Raw genomic sequence first — 4666 nt, forward strand, 5'->3', positions numbered from 1 at the left:
TTTAGAGTCATCTCAAGACAAGGAGACACCTGTTGGAGTTTGTTGTTATGGAGCTAAAATGCTGAAAGGATACAGCTGAGCGTTATATTTTGTTTGCTTAGAGGAAACCTCATTATATGTGCTAAAACAGAAGCCACATAGTGACCTGAGTAGTTATAACTTGCTCTAAACTTTACAGCCCAAAATTGCAGTAATTACACTTCAGAGATCGATGTATACAGACTAAATCTTGCCCACAAAGAGGTATAATAGTGTTTTAATACATATTTACAAACTAAATGTATTAAAATATCAATAACATAATAAATACAACACTTGGGACATTTCTGTCATTCTTTGAACAGTGCTATTAAAATCAGTGCTGACTTCCGTTCATTTGCCTTTATAAACATTTTACCATTAAAAAAATGTTTAAGTTAATATGTCAGATTTTATTCTGTTTTATGATTCAGGTGAAATTATGTTGTCAGGCTTCCACAGTGTGGCAGTATTTCCAAACAATCAGAGTCCATGCCATGATGTGAGAGGTCTAAGGTGCTGTGTTAAGGGTGCACTCTCCTCTGGAGGTGTGGGTTCAAGGAGCACTCCTGTTGTTGCATCAAACCAAACAGATATAAAGAAGCGTTTCTGAAAAAAAAAGTAAAGATCTGTGTACAATATCAGAAGGTTGGTAGCAAAATCGGAGAGCAATGCACTGTGTAGGACACATGGAAGTACAGTGCTGAGGACTCATCTCCCTCAAAAACACAATGATAAAACCCTAATACTAAGCACTCAGAAGATTGTTTCACTGTCAGTGTTGACAGCTCTGCACATTGGCTGCTGGGTGAATCCCGTTTAGGGCTCTCGTTGGCTCTCTTTTAGTTGGGTGTCACGATTGCCCCTGCGGTGATCCTCCTGGGGCTCTCGTGCTCTGGGGGGCCTCTGGATGTTTGGGGCCGAGGTCTCCTCCATGCCTGCTTCATGTCCTTGGGGGCAGGCTGTGGCTCCCCACACCTACCTGTTAAATAGTTAAATTGAGTAACCTTATGAACACAAGCGTGCTCACACACACAAGTGTTCACACAAGTGTACAAACAGGTACTCACAGACGTACACTATCTTGGTCGGCTGCTGCCTCTAAATATGTATCATTAATACTGTGTGCTGCTCAGTGTTTTTTTTCCTCTCTCCCTCTTCTTCTCTATTTTTATCTCCCTCTTCTTCTGTTAACTTTCTCCCCAACTGCACTCCCCTCTTTCTTTCTTCTCCCCTGTTCCCCCCCATCTTGTCTGTTCTGAGTCTACTAACTCAAAAAAAAAAAAAAAAAAAATCCTAATCAGATTCTAATAAAATATGACTATAAAGTGGACCAGTATAGCAAAAGCCGTAATGGTCCACTTGGGAAATCTGTGGGGCCTTTTGTTTTGCCTTCTGACAATACTTCTGATTGCTACACTGAAAAAAAGAAAAATAGACAACAAAAATACTATATCAGCATTTTACAATTAAAATATATTTTAATCAGTGTTTTAGTTTGCTTTCATCCAAAGCATCTTACAGTTTTATGCAGAATTTCATTTGATGAGATCACATTGTGTGGCTTCCAAAATCTGTAAACCCTTTATGTTGTGGGTCCCATGGATATTTGGCATGTAGTTTAAAGCATCCCATCACCAACCAGGTAGGTGACCCTTACTACAGCACCCCCGACACTAACTAAACCTGATTTCAAGTTCATAACTTATCAAAGCAGTTGCCATCTAGTGGCAACTTCTTTATTGGAGGAAGACATCTCATAAAATTTCAGTCTTATGTTTAGTAAGCAAGTGATGTCAGGAGTGGGATTTGAACCCACGCCTCCAGAGGAGACTGCGACCTGAACGCAGCGCCTTAGACCGCTCGGCCATCCTGACACATTTGTGCTTGTCTTGATACAGAATCCACATGACAGGCTAGCAGATCAAGACACCTTTACAACTGATCAGATTGGCAGACTATTCCACCTCTGCCTGACCAACACATATTTTAAAAACAACGAGGGTGTCTACAGACAAAAACATGACAGTTTTGGTCTCTATGCAAATGTCCTGTTTATAAGGAAACCTGCATTCAGCTGAGATTGAAGAAGTCACTTGGATGAGTGATGAGACATTTCTTCAACTATCTGATAAATGAATGTGACCAAGTTGCAGTACAGAAAGGAACTGACTTCTACTTCACATCTAATGCACATTTGTGAGATTTTAGGTTTAGATCTATGTATTTTTGCAGGCTGAGATCCAGTTGGTCAAGGAAGTTGTAATGGATGTCTGTGAAGGTTCTCAGTCATCCAGGTCACTGCAGTCTAAGGAGCTTGAAAACTTCTTTAAGTTGCTTGAAGACGTTTCACCTCTCATCCGAGAAGCTTCTTTAGTTCTAGGGTCAAATGGTGGATAGTCCCAGATTTAAGGCCTATGGGAGTGTCCGCCCAAGAGGGACTAGGGACCCCCTAATGATCCTCTCTCTAATGACGCGAGCCAAGGTGTGAAAACGGGTGTAGGTCACAATCAGCCAAGGATTCGGGTGAGCTCAACCTAGCCTCAACCCATAATGTGATTTCCTGAGGTCAAATGGCCCAGGATGTGAGTGGGCGTTAAGGCTTCTGAGAAGGTATCTCAGCACTGGATTATAGATGTCAGACAGTTGGTGCCCTATGCCACCACCTCTGTTCAAAGATGGTCATTCACAGTGGACATAGATGTAACGGAGCAGTCTGTATCTGGAGTGAATTTGGCTGTCTGGAACAATAGATTTTGTTCCAGACAATTGATTTTGCGGAACATTCTGGAACAATTGATTTTGCGGAACATTCAGACTCCGATAGATGCATGAGAGAGGTACTTGAGGTCAGTATCTTGCACAAGGATATTTGGCATGTAGTTTAAAGCATCCCATCACCAACCAGGTAGGTGACCCTTACTACAGCACCCCCGACACTAACTAAACCAGATTTCAAGTTCATAACTTATCAAAGCAGTTGCCATTTGGTGGCAACTTCTTTATTGGAGGAAGACATCTCATAAAATTTCAGTCTTCTGTTTAGCAAACAAGTGATGTCAGGAGTGGGATTTGAACCCACGCCTCCAGGGGAGACTGCGACCTGAACGCAGCGCCTTAGACCGCTCGGCCATCCTGACACATTTGTGCTTGTCTTGATACAGAATCCACATGACAGGCTAGCAGATCAAGACACCTTTACAACTGATCAGATTGGCAGACTATTCCACCTCTGCCTGACCAACACATATTTTAAAAACAACGAGGGTGTCTACAGACAAAAACATGACAGTTTTGGTCTCTATGCAAATGTCCTGTTTATAAGGAAACCTGCATTCAGCTGAGATTGAAGAAGTCACTTGGATGAGTGATGAGACATTTCTTCAACTATCTGATAAATGAATGTGACCAAGTTGCAGTACAGAAAGGAACTGACTTCTACTTCACATCTAATGCACATTTGTGAGATTTTAGGTTTAGATCTATGTATTTTTGCAGGCTGAGATCCAGTTGGTCAAGGAGGGTGGGGGGTGAGGGTGGTGGGGGTTCCCAGCCAGAGCTGCATGGACTCCACACTGGTAAGGCACACTTTCTGTAGCTCCTCTCCCTGTACTAAATTATACATTTAAATTTGGTGTATTTTTCTTTAATAAGTATTAGTTCTTTTGGCTAAAAGCTCCCAAAGTGCTTTTGATTACTTTGAACGAGGAAAATAGTAATTGGAACTGCCTTTTATCTGTTACACCATCCGTTTATGTGTTCCTTACTTGCGCTAAACAGGGATGAGGAGAGGCCTGCTGTTGCTGTGTGACACTGATTTTGCTGCTGCACTTTGTCTTTTAGGTATGTGTAAATGTATAGGTTTTGTTTTATGTGTATAATGAGTTCATGATCTGAGGCTGCACACTGAATAGTATTTTCAGCCATGTTGGGAAAAGTTAAAGTTGTTTGAATATGTATTGTGTAATTGATCCATCTTAGTGGGGATTTAAATATTACAAGTTACTATTAGTGGCTTATTTTTGGCTACACCTTGCTTCATATTTGTCTCTGTTTTACCCCACTATTACATTTGATTTTAAAGTGGCTGTTGAGAGAAACCACACCATTGTTTTGATAGATTGTATTTTCCTTTGTATATTGTGAGCAGAGCTGCATGGACTCCACACTGGGATGAGGAGAGGCCTGCTGTTGCTGTGTGACAATGATTTTGCTGCTGCACTTTGTCTTTTAGAAATAAATCCAGTTTCCAGCCAGTCTGTGTCTGTCGTCACAAAGCAGTCAACCGTTTGAAATCTGCTACAATAACATCTGCTACCATCTCTTCTGTTGAATAATAATCCAGAGTTATTTTTCCTGCACTCACAGTTGACCTTACAAAGTGGTACTTTATGTCAACATGTTTACATCTCTGTCTCGTCACAGGATTCTTCGCCAACACAACTGCACCCTGATCATCTTCATAAACCTTTGGCGGTGCATATTTTTGTCCATCGATACCTTGTAACAGTTGCATTAGGTACAAAACCTCTTGTAGGGTTGCAACTAAAGCCATGTACTCAGCTTCACAGATAGATAATGCAACAGTAGGTTGCCTTTTGGTTTTCCATGTACTTAAAGGACCATCTACAGACAAGCTTATGCAATA

The 4666-nt window shown here is 41.2% G+C and overlaps 2 non-coding genes across 2 annotated transcripts; both read right to left on the reverse strand.

Moving 5' to 3' along the window:
• Nucleotides 1-1812: 1812 nt before the first annotated feature.
• Nucleotides 1813-1895, reverse strand: trnal-cag (transfer RNA leucine (anticodon CAG)). The gene has a single exon. It is a non-coding gene; the product is annotated as a tRNA-Leu (tRNA).
• A 1180-nt stretch (nucleotides 1896-3075) lies between these two features.
• On the reverse strand, nucleotides 3076-3158 carry trnal-cag (transfer RNA leucine (anticodon CAG)). Its single transcript has one exon. It is a non-coding gene; the product is annotated as a tRNA-Leu (tRNA).
• Nucleotides 3159-4666: the final 1508 nt, after the last annotated feature.

Source organism: Pelmatolapia mariae, linkage group LG8 (assembly GCF_036321145.2).
Source record: "Pelmatolapia mariae isolate MD_Pm_ZW linkage group LG8, Pm_UMD_F_2, whole genome shotgun sequence".
Classification (NCBI taxonomy): Eukaryota; Metazoa; Chordata; class Actinopteri; order Cichliformes; family Cichlidae; genus Pelmatolapia; species Pelmatolapia mariae.